The sequence below is a fragment of the Saimiri boliviensis genome, chromosome 11 (assembly GCF_048565385.1).
Source record: "Saimiri boliviensis isolate mSaiBol1 chromosome 11, mSaiBol1.pri, whole genome shotgun sequence".
In the NCBI taxonomy this organism is placed as follows: Eukaryota; Metazoa; Chordata; class Mammalia; order Primates; family Cebidae; genus Saimiri; species Saimiri boliviensis.
This window is the reverse complement of record NC_133459.1, coordinates 21,066,120-21,087,830: the sequence shown is the minus strand read 5'-3', so window position 1 is coordinate 21,087,830 and position 21,711 is coordinate 21,066,120. Positions and strand designations below refer to the sequence as shown.

The following is a 21,711-nucleotide window of genomic DNA, read 5'->3' as shown; positions in this document are numbered from 1 at the left end:
CCTCCGTTTAGACTCCGCCTCTCTACTTCATTATCCCGTCTACCCCACAGCCTAGCCAATCATCTGATACCACTCTTCTAGGCCCCGCCCCTCCGGGCCCAGTCCCTCCTTATAGCACGGTCAGGCTCCACCTCTTAGCCAGTCTAGGCCCACTAACCTAGTACTGCCCTGCCCTTCCTTTTCTGGACGGGGAGGGTCTTACAGCCACTAAACCTGGGGTCTACTGGATGGGTTTCAGAGGGTTTGCCATGAAACCCTTGATATATTACATCAAACGCTGGGTATCTGTTTTTCAGCTTGCATCGAATTCTCAAAAACTGGAACGTGAGCCTTAGAAGGGCTGTTCTTGTGTCCCAGCTGAGCCCCTCAGTGTGCCCTCCCTGTCACATCTTGTCAGGGCACTCTCTCCCATTCTCCGGAAACCTGGAGTCTTCCACCAGGTTCCCATCCCTGGGGCCACTCCCCCAGGGCTCAGACAACTCTGCGCCCAGGACAGGGTCCCAGGAGTGGAGAGGTGTTGAGAGCAAGTCCTGCACCCAGTAGGGGCCAACTGTCATGTGGCCTGTGGGGGTTCAGGAGGCACATCAGCTTCCGGACCGTCCTGGGTTCCACTTGCCATCCCGATTCTGGCAGCTGCAGGGCCTAGGGGGAAGGAGAGCCACAGGGCCCTGGAGACCCCCATTCTCCCCAGGTCAGGTTCAGGATCCCTCCCCGCTACCCCTTCCTTGCCTCTGTGGCTTCAAAACACTTTTTGAACGGAATTGCAAAGCACTGAATGAATTTAAATGACCCCTTTTCAAGCATTCATTCAACAAATATATCCTGATGCCCATTATGTACCAGGCACTGCACTGGGCACCCTGAGGGAGAAAACCATGACTAGCAAGGCCCCACCATAGAGCAGTTCATGGTCTGGGAGTGGAGATGAGGTGCGAATATAAACAGCTGTGCAAGAAAGAGTAGGGGAAGAGACGTAGAAGGTCACAGTGATGCCACCTCGATCAGTGAGAGCGGGTGAGAGGCATGCCTGCTGCTCTGCTCCAATTCCAAGCCAAGGGCAGGCATCACTCATCAGCCCCAATACTGTGGCTACACAACGTTTCTTGCCACAGTCTTCCAGGAAACGACTATGAACCATCTGAGATGCTATCCCTGATCCAGCCCAACCGCCTCCTTTTGGAGACAGGGCAACTGAGGCACAGGGATGAGAAGGGACTTCCTAAAGATCACACAGGAGTTGGTGACACATTGTGAAGTGCAGGTGTCTTGCCTCCTATCCTATGAACTTTTAGACAGGTGCAACTATTAGTTTGATGGTCTGGGCTAAATGATAAGAACCAGGAGAGTTGGGCTGTGTGACCAGTGTCTGGGCTGATGAGAAGGTTCCAATAGGAGACAATGAGGCTTGAACTATGGCAGGGGTGGAGGGGATGAAGGCTGGGGATAGGAGGAAGCATTTGGCCAGAGGTGACCCCAGTCAGACCCATAAGCTCACAAGAGAGGATGTACAAGTGTCCCCAGGACTGCCTGTGGCTTGTGTCCCTTTGCACTGGCATCCCCATGACTGCCTGTGGTCACTGTGTCCCTTTGCACTGGGGGCTGGCACAGGGAGGGGGTGGGGGGTAAGGGTGCCAGGGACGGTAGAGTCAGTGCCAAGGGCATCTTTTTGATGGCAAATTGGAGGGAAGTTCTATTATGCAGCTTTGGAGCTGAAAAAAGGGTTCCTTTTCACACTCCGAATGCTACAGATTTTTCTTCCTGGAGAGAACAAGGGCTGAACTTTTAACCTGTTTTCTCTCATCGGCCTCAGCCAGAGACGCGCCAAGCCGGGCTCTATGCCTGGGCCCAGGGAACAGCTGCTGGGAGCTGTGTCGAACAAGGGGGAGGAGAGACTCTGCTTGGGACAAGAAGGGTGTTGGGCGGGAGAGGCAAGCCCGCCAGGCAGGTGGCCCCATCCCTTGGCTAGATTCCTGAGCTGACCCAGAGGCCAAGCACTAGAGGATTCCACAGCCCAGAGAAAGAGGGGCCGGGAACTCACATCCTCATTTTATCGGTGGAAATTTGGGCCCAAGGAGGGCAAATGGCTTGCCAAAGTCATACACTAAAAGTTGGCGCTCAAACTCTGGGCTCCCAAGAAGCTTAGGCCAGGAGCTTCCCCTGTGCCTTTCACCTCTCCTGGCCCAAAGCAGTGGCCCAGAGCAGTGGGAGCATCTCAGGACTGGAAGTAAATGGGCTGGCTGGTTTGCAGATAAGAAGGGACCTCGAGGGAACATGAAGTTTGCAGATCCCCTTGGGAGGAGGCGGAGGCCGGGCATCTCCTCTGCTGGCTTCTCCCGTGCCACTCCTGGCCTTGCCTGGAAGCCTGGTCCCGGGAAATCTGTCACCCCTCCAGGTTGTGGCAGGAGGCGGCACAAGGGTGCTCTCTCTCCAACCTGGTCTTTTGCTTTTCAATGTTAACACCTTCCTGTACCTCTGCACAAAAGGCAAATGAGCAGAGCACACAGACCCGGGCTCTGGAGATCGCAGAGATCTGTGTTCTAACACTAGTTCTGTCCTTCCCTTGCTTGGTAACAGATATCACTGGTCATAAAAGGAAGGAAAATAAACACAGACTACTACAAATGGATCTTTCTTTCTTTCTTTCTTTTTTTTTTTTTTGAGACGGAGTCTTGTTCTTATTGCCCAGGCTAGAGGGCAATGGAGCAATCTCGGCTCATCACAACCTCCGCTTCCCAGGTTCAAGTGATTCTCCTGCCTCAGCCTCTTGAGTAGCTGGGATTACAGGTGCCCACTACCACGCCTGGCTAATTTTTTATATTTTTAGTAGAGACGGAGTTTCACTATGTTAATCAGGCTAGTCTCGATCTCCTGACCTCAGGCGATTCACCCGCCTCTGCCTCCCAAAGTGCTGGGATTACAGGCATGAGCCACTGCTCCCAGCCACAAATGGATCTTTCCAGGTGGGCAGATCACCTGAGGTCAGAAATTCGTGACCAGCCTGGCCAACACGGTGAAACCCTGTCTCTACTAAAAATACAAAAATTAGCTGGGTGTGGTGATGCACGCCTATAATCCCAGCTACCCAGGAGGCTGAGGCACAAGAATTGCTTGAATCCAAGAGGCAGAGGTTGCAGTGAGCTGAGATCGCACCACTGCACTCCAGCCTCTTGCTCCGGCAAGACTCTGTCTCAAAAAACAAAACAAACAAGCCAAACGGACCTTCATTTGTTCTGCCTCTTGATAAACCTCAGTTTCCTCACCTGGAAAATGGCCAAAATAGCTTCTGAGTGTGGAAGTATAGCAGCTTGGAGCCAAGTACAAAGTAGATGCTCACTCAGCAGCAGCTCCTGTTCTGTGTGTCCAGCACCTGCACACACTGCTTCCTCCTTTGGGCTTATTAGGTGGCCCCTGAAAGCGAAGGCGGGCCCAGGAGGCTCCAGCTTAGCCTGCCTGGCTTCCCCCACCTCCCAGATATGCCTGCCAACATCTGACAGGCATGAGTCTCTTGCTCCACAGCCACAGCCTCCAAGGAGCCCGTCCCAGTCCATCTGATGCTGTTTTCCCTGGGGAAAGGTTCCTCTTTGTTGCTCTCAAACCAAGCACAAAAGTCAAACTCTGTTCTCTGGGGAATCTGGAGTTAATAGTTCTTGCCTCAGGAACTTACTGGGTTCAGGAAACCAAGCTCCATTTCCACCACCACCACTTCCTTCTTCTACCCCGTAACACCCCAGATGTCTCCCCTCCAATCCCAAAAATCTAAAAAGGGAGAGAACTGGCGTCTGCTGAGACCCTATTAGGAGCCAGAATCTCTCACCAACATTCTCACAACAGTGCCAAGAGGTGCTTGATACTGTCCCATTTCACGGATGAGAAAGTTGAGGCTTCTAAAGCCTCAGGAGAATCACGACTTGCCCAAGATCACACATCTATTCCATCCACAAGCTGCACGCTACGAGTAGGTGGAGAGACCAGCCATCTCACTCTGCACAGACGATGTGGTGTCCCTTCTCACCCCGTACCTCACACATACGGTTCCTGCTCAGCTCCACATCTTCTCTGCCTGCCCTAACGTTCCTCACCTGTGAAGTCTCAACTCAGGTCACCTCCTCTAGCAACTCCTCCTGAATCCATTCTGCCCCAAAGCTCTGCAGCCACGGGTGCTTCCTGTTTTCCCAGAATTTGCAGATATTCTGGGTGATAACTACCCTATTTGCTATCATGTCCCAAAGCTCTGTGGTCCTCTGAGAAGTGGGTGCTGGGTCCTGGTCCTGGGATCCCTAAGACCTAGCACAAGGCTTGGCACCTAGGCCTCCTCTCCCCATCTGCAAGGCTTGAGCATACGCTAGTGTCCTGTTGCATAGGGTTGCCCAGGCTACAGCCTTTCATATAGACAACGTCACTGACTTAGCCATTTCCACCTACGACCTGTACAATTATTTAGCTACTACTTTTTCTTCCACTTGACTCCTTTTCTTTCTCAAATGCATCTTAGAGAAAAAAACATAATCATTATTATAAATGGAAAACTAATATCCTTGCCATAACAGGAAGGAAAATAAACAGAGTATTACAATTAAAAATGTTCATCTGCAAAGTCCCAAACATCGTTTCACTTCCCACACTTTGGGAGCCGCTGGGCTTCCTCAGGCTGCCTCTGAAGCTCTGGAAATGTTTCCATCCCTATCCCCACTGTGACGGTGACAATCTCTCATGCAGGGGAAGCTGTTGTCACTGTACACAGATAATTAATCACCACACTATGTGGCTAAGACCACAGTGAGGATGTGCATGCTGTATTGAGGGTTATAGGAAATGAGTATGGAAGGAGGGGAAAAAATGCCAAATTTAGGGATGGCTTCCAGGAGAAAGTGACTCCTGAATGGAGGCTTCAAGAATGGGTGAGGGGGGCCCGGCGTGGTGGCTCACGCCTGTAATCCCAGCACTTTGGGAGGCTAAGGTGGGCAGATCACAAAGTCAGGAGTTTGAGACCAGCCTGGCCGATATGGTGAAACCCCATCCTTACTAAAAATACAAAAAATTAGCTGGGCATGGTGGCGGGCGCCTGTAATCCCAGCTACTCAGGAGGCTGAGGCAGGAGGATTGCTTGAACCCAGGAGGTGGAGGTTACAGTGAGCTGAGGTGGCGCCACTGCACTCCAGCCTGGACGACAGAGCAATAGAGTGAGACTCTGTCTCAAAACAAACAAACAATGGGTGGGGGGGGGGAGGGAGCTGATGTGGAGTGGGAAGGGCATGCTAGGCAGAGGAGAAGCAGAGGCAAAGGCCAGGAGGTGAGGTGAGCCACGGCCGGGTTTGTGGGAACCAAGCGCTGGCTGAGGGTGGGGCTGGAAGTGGTGGGAGCTGAGAGCTGAGCCTGGAGAGGTTTAGCAGATGCTCTCCAGGTAGCACAGGACGGAGCCACGAAGGGTCACAGCAGCTCTCCCAGGCCCCTCTGCTGGAGCATCTCCGTCTGCCCACACCCTTGCCAGCCTCGCTGGTGCCATCCGTTTCCCACTCTGCCAACTGTGCCCTTTCACCTGCCCTTGGCCCCTCCCACCCTATTGAAATGTCTGGTTCCCAGACCCCGGCTGCTCTTAATGCCAATAAAAAAAATTCCCAATGGACAGAAGAAGAAAGAGGCTATGCAGATTCTTAGCATCCAGGCAAAAGCTGGAGGTGGGGCCACCAGCCCAGAGTGTCTTCCTCAGTGTGAAAACAGGGGCCCGGCCATGGGAGTGCCTTTGGCCCTATCCCTACTGTGACCACACCCCTTCTCGACTTCCTGGAGGTTTCACAGAAGAAAGCAATCAGGAGGCCCTGACTGCCGGGCTGCGGGGACCCAGTGTCCCCTCCGGCTACGTGTGAACGAGCGGTGTGCATTTCAGAAATACTTGAACTTAAAGGGGAGACACACTGAAGTCATTAGCGTTGGGCTGACAGGAGGTGGCTGCAGGGGGCCCCCTGCTCTCAGGCTGGAGCGGGTGGCTGCCCCCTTCTCTCTGATCCACCCCTAGTCAGCTCTGCCTGATCCCCTCGTGGGCTATAATTCTCTAGGACCACAGATGCTATTTCTCTGCACTAATGGCAGTATGTGAGTGTCCCGAAGTCATGAAGAAGGAACTTTCATTAAGCACCTATCGTATGCCAAGCACTGGCCAGGGCCCTCTAAATGCCATTTCAGGCTCATGACAACCTCCAGAAGCATATACTATTATTAACCCCATTTGACAGGCAAGGAAACTGAGGTCAGAGAGGAGAACCAACCTGCGTAAGTGCACAGAGGCAGGGCTAGGATTGGAACCCACATCCGTCTTTTCTCACATCTATGCTGTTTTTAAGATGCCATGGCCATAGCCTTAAAAACAGACAACCCAGCGGGGCACAGTGGCTCACATCTGTAATCCCAGCACTTTGGGAGGCCGAGGCAGGTGTATCACAGGGTCAGGAGTTCGAGACGAGCCTGGCCAACGTGGTGAAATGTCGTCTCTGCTAAAGATACAAAAATTAGCCGGGCGTGGTGGTGGGCACCTGTAAACCCAGCTACTTGGGAGGCTGAGGCAGGAGAATCGCTTGAACCCGGGAGGCAAAGGTTACAGTGAGATGAGACCGTGCCATTGCACTCCAGCCTAGGTGACACAGTGAGACTGTCTCAAAATCAAAAACAACAACAACAAAAACACAACAGACAACACAAAACAACAAAGTCATCAGAGCTTGTGTATGATTATCTTCTCTCTCTGCGTGGGCCTGTGTGAGAACAGGAGAAGGTGGGAGGAGGGCAGCAGGGCTGTGGGGCACAGACTGCCCAGGCCAGAACCTTGGCTCTGTCATGCTCTAGCGTATGACTGCAGGCACGCCAGTTCTCCTCTCTGAGCCTCAGTTTCCACATCTGTAAAACGGGTCATTGTGAGAATTAAATGACACTCTGTAGGTGAGTCGTGTTCATCTGACATCTCCCAGGGCACACATGTGGGGGAGGTCTGCATCCACCTTGTTCACCACTGTGCCTTTGACACTGAGAACTAGGCCTGGCACACAGTACATGCATCCGCAGTACCTGCATCACCCACAAGGCAGCTGGGTGATGTTTCTAAAGTCCATGTGTGATCCCGTTTAACGCCCTTCAGAGCTCCTCCTGCTACCTGAAGGATCAAGTCCTAACTCTCAATGAGGCACTCGAGGCCCTGCCAATAGGTCCGCTAATAACCTTCCAGCCACTGTCTTTGTGTCTCTGGTAACCAGCCATCCAGAATTTCCCTCTGCTTGCAGAAGGCACTTTACCTCTCTGGGCATTGGTGACTTGACCCTTCTAGATTTTTTCTGCCTGGAACGGCTGGCCCTCCTTGCTTCTTTAGCCTGGCTAACTTCTCTTCCAAAACTGAGCTCAAAGCCTTCTTCCTTCTTCCTGGCAGCTGTCCTGACTTCTCTCGCTCTGGCTGGGTTAAGTAACAAAGTCATGGTCATTCAGTGAACATCTCCACCCGATGTGTGCCAGGCCCCGAGCCAGGCACTGGAGACACAGAGGCAGATTAGCAGGCCCTTGCCTTAAAAAGCTCCCAGACTAGTGCCCGACATGTGAACTTACTGCAGGGAGAAGCGGAGTGAGACGGCTGGTCCCGGCCAGGAGCCAGGAAACCCAGATGAAGAAGGGAGTAGTTTTGAGCAGGAAATTTGGAAAGGCATCTCAGAGGAGGTGGCATGTGAGCTGGGAGGAGAGGGAAGGGCGCGCCACATACAGGGCCCAGCAGAATCAAAGGCACAGAAGTGTAAGACATCAGGGATGTCTGGGCAATACTGAAACTGATGACTGGCTCTCAGAGGCGGGCTCCAGGCCAAGCGCTTAGCACTCATTATCCCATTTCATCGTTAACTATTTGTGAAGTAAGTACTTTAGGATCTCCCTTTACAGATGGAGAAATCAGAGTTTGCAGAGGTCGTTCAAGGTTTCCATGGCCAGGAAGTGATGATGGAGCTGGGTCAGCCTCGCACCAACGGCCATGTCCTTAGCCACTGTGCCACGCTGGGGTGTCTGTCCCATGAAGTGGGAGCAAAAGGCTTCATGGACGGAGACTGTAGCACAGAATAGGCTGCTAGCATGTGGAAAGCCTCTCAAATGTGGGGCTAAGGAGGTTGGGTCTTGTCCTATAGGCAGAGGGGGCTATGGAAGATTCCTGAAGAGGGTAGTGATGTGGTCTGCCCTGAGAACTGCTGGGTCACAGAGCGGCCTTGGCAGAGGAAATGAGGCTAGAATTGGGGGCCAGCAGGGGGGAAGGGTTGAAGCTGAAGATGAACAGACACCTGGGAGCTGCGCCCATGGGCCTTTGCCTACAGATTGACCAGTGGCCTGCAGCCCAGGCAGCAAATCAGCCTGGCGTGAGACCCAGCAGCAGATGCCAGCCTGGATTCTTCCCAGCAGTTCCTGCTGCACCCTGTCTGGGGCTAGTGGGACTCAGGTGACCTGAACCTGGGCCTGGCTGGCATCTCATGACCTGGTAAGATGCCAGCCACAGCCTGGAGGCCTGACCTGGACTGTCCATGGTCACAGCACTCTTTCCATGGTTCAAGTTAGAAATTCCAGGAGAAGGCAAGGACACTGACAAGCCTGGAAGACTCACTTCACCTCTCTGAGCCTCAGTTTCCTCATCTGCAAAATGGAGATGACAAAATCCTTGCTCTGTATACTTCGCTGCAATGTTTTAAGGATCAAAGGAGGCATTGGGAGCAAAAGGTTTTTACAGCATGCAAAGGCTGGACCATGCAGAGCCATCGGGAAACTCACTAACATTGGTGAAGGCCACTGGGGCAGGCGCTTCATCAATACTGTCTCATTTACGTCCCAGAGCAAACTTACGGGGAAGCCAAGGCTCAGAAAGATCAAGGACTCCCAAAAGCCCACATGGCCAGTAAGGGGCAGGGTAAAATTTCATCCCATTGGTCCAGTGCCAGAAGCCACCAGATGATGTTGCTTCAGGAAAGGGAAGGAAGAATCACTGCTTTCATCTCCAGTGCCTTTGGTGTCAGGCCCTGAGCTAAACCCTCTGCACACATTTGTAAGGCCCATACCTTTATCCTATCGTACAGATGAGGAAACGGAGCCTGCAGAGGCTCAGAGATCTGCCCCAAGTCTTACATCCAGAAAGAAGCAAGGCGGGATTTGAACCCAGGTCAGCCTAACTGAGTTTCCCGAGGCCTCTTCTCTATAAACATCATGAGAGGCCAGGCGCAGTGGCTCATGCCTGTAATCCTAGCACTTTGGCAGGCCGAGGCGGGTGGATTGCCTGAGCTCAGGAGTTCGAGACGAGCCTGGGCAACACGGTGAAACCTCATCTCTCCTAAAATACAAAAAATTAGCTGGGCAAAGCGGCATGCACCTGTAGTCTCAGCTACTCGGGAGGCTGAGGCAGGAGAATTGCTAGAACTTCGTGAGTTGAGATTGTGCCACTGAATTCCAGCCTGGGCAACAGAGCGAGACTCCATCTCTAATAATAATAATAATAAAAAATAATAAATGAATAAACAAACATCATGAGAATGGGAATCTGAGGGACTTGGGTTCACCGGCCTAAAGCAAGGCGAGGGGTGGTAATGCCAGAGAAGCCCCGGACTCGCTCCTGGAAGACTGCAGATTTCTAAAGTGAAATCTACCAACAAGCAGTGTGTTGTTTTTCCACCCCGGTCCCCTGCTCAGCCCTCAGTCTCAAGGAAAGGGAACCCAGCTAATGTAAAATCCTTCTGCCCGAGGACTCTGGTAGCACACACCCCTTCTCATCTTCCCACCGCTCAGAGGCCCTTCTCTGCCTTCGTTGCCTGCTTGGAGCCTGCTCTTGTTTTCTCAGGCCCAGGCGGAGGAGTCCCTGTGACGCCAGCTCCTCTGCTCTGTCCCCTGCCTGCCTGCCGCTGGTCTGGGCATCCGCCAGCTCCGGCCGCCCCGGCTGAAACCCAATCCTCCGGGCCAGCCTGGCTGCTCGCTAACAGCGGGCCGCATTGTGCAGCCGGGGCTTCAGGAGAGTTTGGATTCGCTGCTTGGGGACCCACTTAACCTCCGAAAAGGACAGAATGATGGATGGGGGTCTGGGATGGGGTTGCTGGGGGTGGGGTGGGTGGTAAATGAACACCAGGGCTTACTGGGGAAGGGAAGGAAGGGAGGCAGGGATGGGAACAGCCCTGGACACATTAAGCGTTCCTTTGGTTCCCACGACAACCTTGAGGGACGCCTGCTACTGGTCCCATTTTAGGCGACTTGACCAAGGCCACGTAGTGAGTCAGAAACCGAACCCAGGCCAGTGGCCCTCAAGCCTTCCCGACACACCAGGCTGCGTCTCACAGCTAGCATTTGCCCAGTGATGTTTTAATTTTTAAAGTCTTTTTACTTAAACGAACCCACACACTTTTCACATCTATTCAGTAGAAAAAGAAGTATAATCATGGCAGCCGGCGTTACTGGGCAGCTACTGTGTGCACAGAACAGTGCCTACCACTGTAACACTCATCTCCCGAGATCCTAACGGGACCCACCGAGGGAGGATCAGGAGAGGGGAGGAAAGCTCAGAGAGCCAATCACTTGCAAGGTGTGGCAGAGCTGAGACACCCTCAGGCTGGCCAACGAAGGCAGGAAGGCTGGGCACCCGGGTTGTTTATAGGTGCACCCCTTCTGAGTGGTTCTAAATTTGTGCACCTCGCCTCTGCCCATCAGACAGAGCCTCACTCCGCAGCTGGCACTCGAGGTGCTGTTCCTTCCCCCTGCCATGTCCCTCGCCCTCCTGGCCTGCCTAGGATATTCAGACATGTTCATTAAGACCCATCTCGACTGGGCGCAGTGGCTTATGCCTGTAATCCCAGCACTTTGGGAGGCCGAGGCGGGTGGATCACAAGGTCCGAAGAGTGAGACTATCCTGGCTAATACGATGAAACCCCATCTCTACTAAAAAAATACAAAAAAAAATTAGTCGGGTGTGGTGGCAGATGCCTGTAGTCCCAGCTACTCAGGAGGCTGAGGCAGGAGAATCGCTTGACCCTGGGAGGCAGAGGCTGCTGTGAGCTGAGATCATGCCATTGCACTCTAACCTAGGTTACAGAGTGAGTCTCCATCTGAAAAAAAAAAAAAAAAAAAAAAAAGAAGACCCATCTCAAATGTCTTCTCTCCTCTAAGAAGTCTTCCTGGCTCCGGGGCTCCCAGAGTTTCTATGTGTCTCCCTTCGTCGGACTTGTCACCTTGTCCTGAAACTTTCTTTTACTCATCTGCCCCTCAACTGGACTGTAAGTGCCTTGTAGGCAGGCCCGAGTCTGGCTCACTGTGTGGCAGCCACCAGCCTCTCTATTAAAACCACCTTACTCCTCATCACTCAGGCCTACCCAGGCCATAGATGCTCTTTCCCGCTGACGTCACCTGTGGCAGTGTCTGAGTATTTCCTCCAGGAAATGCCATCACTGCTATCAAGATGGCTCCATATGCTACCCAATCCAAAGTACTTACTGTGCTGAGCTGTCACACATGATCCGTTTTGATACCCACCATGCCTCATTCGAGAATGTTATTGTCCCCATTTGCCCACCCACCCATCTATCCATCCACCCACCTGCCCTCACCCCATCCCATCTGTCCCACTCCACTCGCCCACGATTCTACTACCTGTTCATCCACTAGCATCCCACGTATGTATCCATTCATCTTCCTACTGAACCAACCTCCCTTCCTTCATCCCTTCCTTCCTGCAGATGGGGGAAATAACCTTCAGAGAGGTTAAGTAACCTGCCCAACATCACACAGCCAGTACGTGGCAGATCCAGGAGCTGAACCAGGTACTCTTTTAATCACTCTGCTAAATGGCCTCTTAGCTGTCTCCCTTTATTGATAAGTGTCCTGCTACATGCAGGTATAATCTTACAAGTCACCTCAAATCCTTGTGCACGCGAATGGAGTGTAAATTACAAATCGATAAGACACAGGCCACTGTTAGTCCAAGCTGGGGTCTGTGGGGTTGGAGTCAATTAGCAAGCCTGCTGCAGGACCTGCTGGGACTTGATGTATTTGCCTAATTGGCACTGGTTTCCCCCAGTGAAGGACAATTAACTCAAATCCCAGAACCCAGACCACCCCTCTGCTTCTGGGCAGGGTGTCAGGCATTTAGCTACATGAAATGTACTGTTTATTCACTCACTCATTGACCCATACACCCACTCATCCATCTATCTTTCCCACCATCCAATCCTTGCAATCATCCATAAACTATCATGACGTCTGCTCACTCACCCACCTACCTATTTACCCACCCGCACACATGTATTCACTTATCCATCTGCCTGCCCATGCACCCACTCATTGACTTAACCAAGTCCACCCACCAGCACACTCACCTATCCATCCATCCATTCATCTATTCATCAAATAACCCAATCCAAGCAGCTATTTATGAAGTCATTCTGCCATCTTGCCTTCCACTCATCCATCTATCTATCCATCTACTCATTCTCTCATCTACCACATTCACCTGTCTATCCTCACACCACCGATTTATCCACCGCCCATATGCCCAGCATCCCACTTAGGTTCCCTCCCTTTCTCCTCCCCTCTCTTCCTCTGAAGACGGAGGCTGAAGCAACCCTCCCACTTCTCTTCTTTCCATTCATCTATCCACCCGCCCATTCACTTACCTGTCCATCCATTCACATCACTCAAATCTCATCCCATGAACCCTCAACCTCTGAATGATCTATACATCTGCTATCCACACCTCCCATCCAGCTAGCCTGCATTCACTGAACACCTACTATGTGCCAGGCCCATGCTGAGTACTGGCAAATCAGACCAGATGTGGTGGCTCATGCCTGCAATCCCAGCACTTTGGGAGGCTGAGGCGGGTGAACTGCTGGAGCTCAGGAGTTCCAGATCACCCTGGGCAACATGGCAAAACCCCGTCTCTACTGAAAATACGAAACTTAGCCGGGTGTGGTGGCACATGTCTGTAATTCCAGCTACCTGGGAGACTGAAGCACAAGAATCACTTGAACTCAGGGGGCAGGGGTTGCAGTGAGCTGAGATCTCACCACTGTACTCCAGCCTGGGCGACAGAGTGAGTGAGACTTGGTCTCAAAAAAAAAAAAAAAAAAAAAAAGCATGAGAGAATCAAAAACAGACACTACCACTGACTTGATGATTTGAAGCAAACTCTCAGTCCTGTAGGACTAGGGTCTCACCACTAGTTCCCACACATTTTCCAAGCTCCACATTCTACCTGTGAATTGGGCCCTTGCCGAGTCTGGCATCCTGGGCTCTGTTCTGTGGCATCAGAACCTGGCTTCCCTCTGCCTTCAGAAAGCCTGCGTCACCAGGCCCCCATCTGTCCTGTGAATCTGTTGTCCACATCACATTATGGACATGGACATAGCTGGGGCCCATCCCATCCCAAAGAGGGGCCAGGGAATCAGAACTTGAACCAGGTTCGGCCCCACCTCCACCGGAGTCCTCTGCCCTACAATCTGTAAGGGGGATCCCACAGCAAAGGAAGAATCCTAACCCTGCCTGCAGGTTAGAGGAGACTTCTCAAGTGAGTGACAACTGGCTTGAATCCCAAATTGAGTAGGAGACAGCAGGGCAAAAGGAAGGAGGGACAGAGGAAGCACCAGGAGAAGGGGAAAGGGTGTCTCGAGCAGAAAGAACAGCTTGTACAAAGGCCGGGAGGAGAGAATGATCAGGGCCCCTTCAAGAACCGGCAGGAGAGAGAAGGAAGGCCCAGGAGAAAAACTCCAGACATCACCGAGTCCTTTTTTTATGGAGACAGGGTCTCTCTCTTACCTGGGTCAGATCGCAGTGGCAGCATCATGACTCACTGCAGCCTCAACCTCCAGGGCTCAAGCGATCCTCTCACCTCAGCCTCCTGAGTAGCTGGGACTACAGGTGCGATCACCACGCCCAGCTAATTTTTTTTTTTTTTTTTTTTTTTTTTTTGGTAGAGACTGGGGGCTAGCTATGTTGCCCATGCTGGTCTTGAACTCTGGGTCTCATGTGATCCTTCCACCTCGGCCTCCCAAAGTGCTGGGATTACAGGTGTGAGTCACTGTGTCTGACCTCACAGAGGGTCTTGAATGCCAGGTTGAAGGACTAAGACGTCATCCCTAAGCCAGCAGGGGACCAGAGAAGAAGTGGCCTGACAGCTATTGTTCTCTTCTCTTGTGTAATGGCCCCATGTTATAGATAAGAAAATTGCAGGATCAGAAAGGTACAGAGGGCTTCGCCAGGCCACACAGCTGGTCAGGAGCAGAGAAGAGGGTCCACTTTAGGGCTGATGGTTCCAAAGCCCTCACTCTTTCTGAGAGAGGCTGCTGCCTCGGAGGAGACGTTTCCAGAATGCCTGCATCCCTCCCACATTAACGCTCGGCTCCAGGACCGCCTCTGCAGCCCTCGGCAGTGTGGGTGCAGTGACAGAACACCCCAGGGTGCCATCTCTGCTCAGCATGACTCCCTGGGCTCCCTTGCCAACTGCACCTGGCATCTCAGGCAGTTAGGCAGTCACGGCTCTGCTGGGGCATTTTCTCGCATGTCGATATTTCTCGGGAGAGCTGCTCAGCAATTTCCCATCACCATCTTCACCACAGACTCCAGATCTTCATCGTCAGTTACCATTTATTTCCCACCATTTCCCACTGATACCCTGAGAGGCAATGCCAGCCAAAGAGCCAGCTTCTGGCATGGACTGGTGGGGCTCTTGACATGGAGAAGGGCTTGAAATGAAGGGGGCCTTGGGGTGGAGAAGACACAGGGGGAGAAGTGGCACCCTGAACCGGTGGTGGGAAGGAGGACACGGGCTGGGAAGTGAGGGAATGCTACTTCCACCACTAGCATCTCTATTGTCATAGCTACTGTTTACTAAGCACCTACTACCTGCCAGGCACTGTCCCTTGCAATGGACATCCAGTATCACACCTGAGCTCCTCTAAGCCTTCCAAAGCCCTTCAAGGGATGGATCATTGCCCCCATTTTGCAGATAAGTAAATTGAGGCTCAGTGAGAACAAGTAAGGAGGCAAGATCCCTGTAAGCTGGTGAGGCAGGCAGACTCTGATTCTGGGTGGTATGACCCAAACTCCTTTCATGATCCTAAGGAGCCTCTTGGGAGTTCAAAGTCTTAGGTGAGAACTGATGCAGGTAGCAGGGTTGAGAAGGGTGGACTTCCAGGCCTCAGGTGGCAGCATAGAATCAGACCACCCCCACTTCCCCAGCTTGAGTTAGACGCCCCTTCTCTGGGCTTCACTTCACCCTCCAGAGTGTGTCTGATGCCCTTTCCTAGCCTGGTTTTGGGCTGGACCTGGGGCCCTGCAATGCTGGGCTGGTAGGTGGAGGATGAAGGCCATCGGTGCCCAGCGTGACCTGGAGACAGCTTCCCTGAGGCACAAGGAGAGGCAGTGTCAGACGGCCTTGTGCTAAGCCCACAAACACGGCAGGCCCAGCCCTGTCTCTGAGCCAAACAGAAGCCTCCCAAGCTGCTGGTGGTGCCACTGCCGGTCCACCTGAGAGCCAGAGGCCACAGGACCATGGGCCACGGCTAGGCCCAGCGCCCCACCCCAGGCAGCCCATCAGCTCCCCAGCCCCACGCTGGGATTCATTCTCAACAGGAATTCTGCACTGGTGATGGTGGCAGCAGCCCGGAGCAGCCCAGTCAGACCTACGGATGCTGGGAGCAGACTCAGAATTTTTTTTCCTATAAAGAGCAAATTGGACCCAGAACCTCAAGCATCTCATCACGCTGGCTTGCATCCCACTGGGACAAGATGCTTCTCTGATGGAGTTAAGGTGTGTGGTGGGTGGTCCCCTCAGGCTGATGGGCTCCCCACCCTTTCCCTGCTAGCCCTCTCCTCCCCCGACCCACCACAGGACTGCAGCCTCAGTGACCTCATCTGGGAAATGGGAAGAGTAGACAACACCTACTCATAGGTATGGACAAAACACCCTTTGCACAAGGCCTGGCACAGCCAACCTAGCTCAGGAGAGGCTCGTACCACAATCATGACCACCCCTCATTCACCTGGAGTGGACAGACTGAGAACAGCTCCCAGAGAAACCGCTGGGGTCAGGTGATGAGTTGGACAGCTGCCTTTGAGCAGGGATAATAAGCATAGTCCTCATTTCCAGTGATTGAGTACCTACTAGGTGCTCAATGCACAGTGCTAGCGACTTTTCATAGGTGGTGCCCATTTAACAGATGTGGTCCCCATTTAACAGATGAGGAAACTGAGGCCCAGAGAGGAGCTGTGACTTGCCTGGCGTCGCCAGGGAGGCAGGGGTAGTGCTGGAACTTTGAGTGCCGTTTGAGGCTTCCTCCTGCTGCCTCCCTTCAGAGCTCAGCGAGTCCCCTGTGCTGGGCCTGGGAGGGAGCGTTCACTTGGCCTTATTTAAAGTTGCAATTATCTGTCCCATTTCCCACTGGCTACAGCTGAGCTCTCCGGGGAGGCAGGAAGACCCTGATGGAGGAGGATGCCGTGAAGACGGAGTGTCTGAGGAATCCTCCCTGAGCTTCTGACTGAAGGAGCAGGGAAGACACGTGCTCCTGGGGGAAGCTCTCTTGCCGTACCTGACCTTTTCCCTCTCTGCCCCCACCCCAGGGAGCAGACCAGGCCGGTGGTGGATTCCCAGAGTGGGGAGGCTCCTTGTCGGTCCTGCAAAGGTTGTGAAGGAGTCACATCACGAGTTGAGGCCTTAGGGATTGCTGGCACGCAGCATGAAGGCCACACCCAATGCAGAGACAGAAAGACTGAGGCAGCCTGAGGCCTGGTCCAAGATCCCCTAGTGAGGCAGCCAATGTGTGGGGCTTAAGATTCAGAGTGACCCGGGGCCGGGCGCGGTGGCTCAAGCCTGTAATCCCAGCACTTTGGGAGGCCGAGGCGGGTGGATCACGAGGTCGAGAGATCGAGACCATCCTGGTCAACATGGTGAAACCCCGTCTCTACTAAAAATACAAAAAATTAGCTGGGCATGGCGGCGCGTGCCTGTAATCCCAGCTACTCAGGAGGCTGAGGCAGGAGAATTGCCTGAACCCAGGAGGCGGAGGTTGCGGTGAGCCGAGATCGCGCCATTGCACTCCAGCCTGGGTAACAAGAGCGAAACTCTGTCTCAAAAAAAAAAAAAAGATCCAGAGTGACCCGGAAAGCCTGTGGAGAGGTGGAAAGACAGACTGGGGAAGGGCCCCAGGGCTCCAGCAAAGGAGAATGCTGGTGCTCACGGGATGGACTCAGGATTTTCTTTTTCTTTTTTTTTTTTGAGACAGGGTCTCACTCTGCCACCCAGGATAGAATGCAGTGGTGCCATCTCAGCTCCCTGCTACCTCTGCCTCCTGGGTTCAAGAGATTCTCCTGCCTCAGCCTCCTGAGTAGCTGGGATTACAGGCACCTGCCACCATGCCCAGCTAATTTTTGTATGTTTAGTACAGACGGGTTTCTCCATGTTGGCCAGCTGGTCTCGAACTCCTGACCTCAAGCGATCCTCCTGCCTCAGCCCCCTAAAGTGTTGGGATTACAGGTGTGAGCCACCGCACCTACCTAGACTCAGGGCTTTCAACACATTGGTGCTTCCTGAAGGCTTTGCAAGGAGCAGAGTGCCGGGAGAGTCCCATGCTGCAGACAGCCAGCCTCAGAGATGTTTTGGCCCAACCAAGGCTCCCTGTCAAACACTCAGTGGTGTGGCCAGAATTGGTTCCCAGAATGTCCAGCTCCTCGCCCTCACCCAGGCTCAGAATTAGACTCAGACAGACACCCACTCAGCAATCCCACGAGCAGCCTTCAGCACCCCTGCCTGTCCTCTCAGCCTCTGCCCTGCTCCCATTTTAACGCTCCCCTCCTGTGCATCTGCCCTACCGCAGCCCCTGCCTGGAGGAACCCACAAACTGGCGAGGGTGGCACCCCATCAAGCGGTTCTCATATATGCTGCTGGAGTAAGGGGCAGGGGAGCGGGAACCTGGCAGTGGAACCCAGGTTAGGTCCAAACACCAGAGAGATGGCCTAGCCAGCGGCATATCCCAGGGGCTGAGAGAGTGGCCTCAGCACTCATTTAGATTTATTTATTTACTTATTTATTTTTGAGAGTCACTCAGGCTAGAGTGCAGTGGTGCAATCTCGGCTTACTGAAACCTCCACCTCCGTAGTTCAAGTAATTCTCCTGCCTCAGCCTCGTGAGCAGCTGGGATTATAGGCACACAGTACCACATCCAGCTAATTTTTGTATTTTAAGTAGAGATGGGGTTTCACCATGTTGGCCAGGCTGGTTTCGAACTCCTGACCTCAAGCGATCCACCCGCCTCGGCCTCCCAAAGAGCTGGGATTACAGGCGTAAGCCACTGAGCCCGGCATAGCCATTTACATTTGAACCCCACTTCCTAACCCACTACCCCAGGGCAAGCCTCAAGCTTCCCTTTCTTAGCTGTGGAATAGGAACAAGATTAGTACCCGCCTCGCAGGTGGCTGGGACAAGATCATGCATGTTAAGCTCTTAGCCCAAAGCCTGGCTATAGTAAGTGCTCAGTAAAATATCCACCGTGGTCATTATAACTTAAATTACAACACAAAGCAATCACTCAATAAGCGGATGTTATGATATTGTTATTATCAACATCAGCCAGCGCCCTCTGGGCAAGGCTGAGGCAGACTTGCTTTCTCATCTATGGGAGACAGAATAATGACCCCCCAGAGATGCCCATGTTCCTCATCCCAGAATCCGGGAATGCTGCCTTATGTAGCAACAGGGACTTTGCAAATGAGATTAGGAATCGTGAGATGGGGGATTATCCTGGACTAGTCACGTGGGTCTAACGTAATGATGAGTGTCCTCGTAAGAGGGGGTGTGAGGGTTGGCGTTAGAGAGGCGATGTGACATCAGAAGCCAGGTAGGAGTGACACGCTTTCGGGATAAAGGAGCCACAAGCTCCGGGATGCAGGCAGCATCTAGAACTCTCTACAAAGGGTGAGGACACGGATCCTCCTCCTGAGCTTCTGGAGGGAGTGTGCCCCCCACCCCCCGCCGGCCATTTCAGGCCAGTGAAACCCATTTCAGACGTCTAACCCCCAGGGCTGTAAAACAATAAATACGTCTTGTTTTAAACCATGAAGACTTTGGTAATTTGTCAGAGCAGCAACAAGAAATGAACAGATCATCCTTAGCGGAGAAAGTGGCCACCTCTCATCTCTCACTCGATGAGGGCTGGATCCATGAGCCCCAAGCGCTCACTTCCCGCCGCTGAGAAATGCCCCAACGCTCTGCTGAAGGGCATATGAAGTGGGGGTCTGGCCACTTTAGTTGACATCTATGGTTGAGGGGAGCTACCTTCCTCCACCATGTGCCAGTCCAGAAGAAGCTTGGACCTGAGGCAGGGCAGGTGCTGGTCCTGTGTGACTGGTCCCTGGTGGGCCCAGCAACAGTCTCTGTCCCGGAGGGATGGGAGAGCAGGTGGGGGTGGGCTGGTGCTCTCAGGAGCACCATGGATTTAGTGTTTTTCACCTGCCAAACCCTGCTCAGGACTCGTCTTCCCAAAGCCCTCTGAGGCAGGAACGATTATCAGCCCCATTTTACAGATGAAGAAACTGAGGCCCCGAGAAGTGAAGCAACCTGCCCGAGTCCATCCTGCAGGATGTGGCCCAGCTTCTGCTCACACAGGCCCAGGCCCGGGCCCAGACCCAGGCAGCCCAGGTGCTCCACGGATGCCCTATCCACTCCCAGACCACTCAGATCCTGGCAGGGAACCCCTGCGTGGGCCTAGCTGTGTGGATCCGGGGCTACTCTCTGCCCAGCACTCTCTGGGCCTACAGGTAGGAATTGTGGCCCCTTGTCTGCCTCACTGAGGGTCTGTGCTGTGGCTGGTCACGGGCACCAGATGCTGCTGCAGAAAGCTGGACCTGCGGGGGAGGAAGAGATGCTGGGAATCACCGGGCACCAGCACTCCCGGGTGAATGCCAGCCTTCCTCATGATGAGCCACCGCAGCCCCGCAGACCTCGCCCAGGCTTTCTAGAGCGTGGGGCCATCACACTCCCATTTCACAGGAAATCATGGTAATGAGAAGGGTTACAATGGTGGCCACTGGTCAAGTCCTGTCCCTGCCAGGCACCAAGCTAAGTGCTTACGGATGTGTCCTTTTGTTCCTGGACACAACCCCTACAGGAAAGTCTAATCATCCTCATTGCCATCTAGGTCACTGGGATCCAGTGAGGAGAAGGGGCTTCCCCCGGTCGCGAAGCCAGGAAGGAGCCATGCTGGAGACCGGAGCCGCAGAAGCCCCTCATACGCCGCCCCTGAGCCCCTACCCAGGTCTTTACTGGACAGAGGAGTAAGTGGGCCCAGAGGGGTTCCCGGCTTGCTCAAGGCACAGGGATTCAGTGCACAGGTGGCCTGGGAACCTGGTTTCCAGGCCTCCAGAAGAGGCTGCCTTCCTCTTTGCCACAAGGTGCCCCTGAGCCATTCTTGGGGGGTACAGGTTCCAGCTGAGGGCCCCGAGGCCCTAGGGAGGAGTGGAGGGTGTCTGGAGTCGGCCCAGAGGCATATGGTCCTGCTTCCATTTTCTCCTGTCTCTGGTGGGACACCAGCTGCTGGCAGCTGGGAAACTGGAATTGGGAGTCCCCAGTGGCCCCTGGTACCATCAGGGACACTGCCTGCACCCTGGTCCCTTCCCATACGCCACCAGGAGACGTTCCCCTCAGATGACTCCGGGTGATGTCGGTGCCAGGCTGGGAGGAGGGGGAGGAAGGCTGGGCGTCTGCCACAGCAGGCCTCAGAGCCCCGCTCGGAATCCCAATTGAGCTATTTTTAATGTGCTTCAATTTTCATTTTCTTTTATTGGAAACCACAGATGGTGACTTGCTGCCCCCTCACACACACTGAGCAAGGCAACGACAGGCAGAGATGCGCAGCAGACACGTGTACGCCCCCCTCCCTCTGCCGGGGAGCCAGAGCTGGCAACCGAGTCTCACGGCTGCCCTGGGCCTCGGTTTCCCCATCTGCAAAATGGACTTTGCTGAGGCAGCCCTGAAAGCACCTGCCAGACCCCATGAGCGTCTGGGTGAGCTGGGGAGGAGGCTTCAACTGGGCATTGGCAGGGAAGGGCATCCAGAGGAAGGGTTGCCAGGGAGAGAGAGGTCCAGGAGAGGGAAAGAGTGGGGAGAAATTGTTGGCTCTGGGGAATCATCTTATTCAACACTCCCAGCTGCACTTTGAGACTTTCCTATCCCCATTTTACAGACGAGGGAACGGCGGCTCAGGGCTCCGTGTCAAGTGTCCTGCCCAAGAGTGGGGTGGCTGACCTGGGTCTGTGTGGACATGACCCCCAGGTGCCTCTCGCCCTCTCCAAATGGTTCCCGATCAGATGCTCTGTTATTTATTTTTTCATTATAAAAGCAATACATGCTCATTAGAGACAATTGGGAAAATATAGAAAAGTCAGATGGAAGTGTAAAGTACAAAATAAGAATTATCTCCCCCCACACCCCCTCCCCCGCTCCACGACCACTGCCAACATTTCGGTGCGTCCTCGCTGCTCTTTGTTTTTTTGCTTCTCATGATCTGTCACACTTTGAACATGATTTGGTAGTGCCACAGGGTAGTGGCTGGCTGCGTGTCACAACGGACTCGGGCACATTTGGAAAACATCAGTCCTGGCGTTCCCTTATCCCCATGAGACCAGAAGAATTAGAGTCATGGGGGCAGGCTCGTCATTGGTGGCTGGGAATCTGTATTTTCAACA

At 53.4% G+C, this 21,711-nt stretch overlaps 1 protein-coding gene across 4 annotated transcripts in view; it reads right to left on the bottom strand.

The window, feature by feature from the left end:
• EPHB2 (EPH receptor B2) overlaps window positions 1-21,711 on the bottom strand; it is a 204,529-nt gene that overhangs the window by 131,835 nt on the left and 50,983 nt on the right. The gene's annotated exons all lie outside the window — the stretch shown is intronic.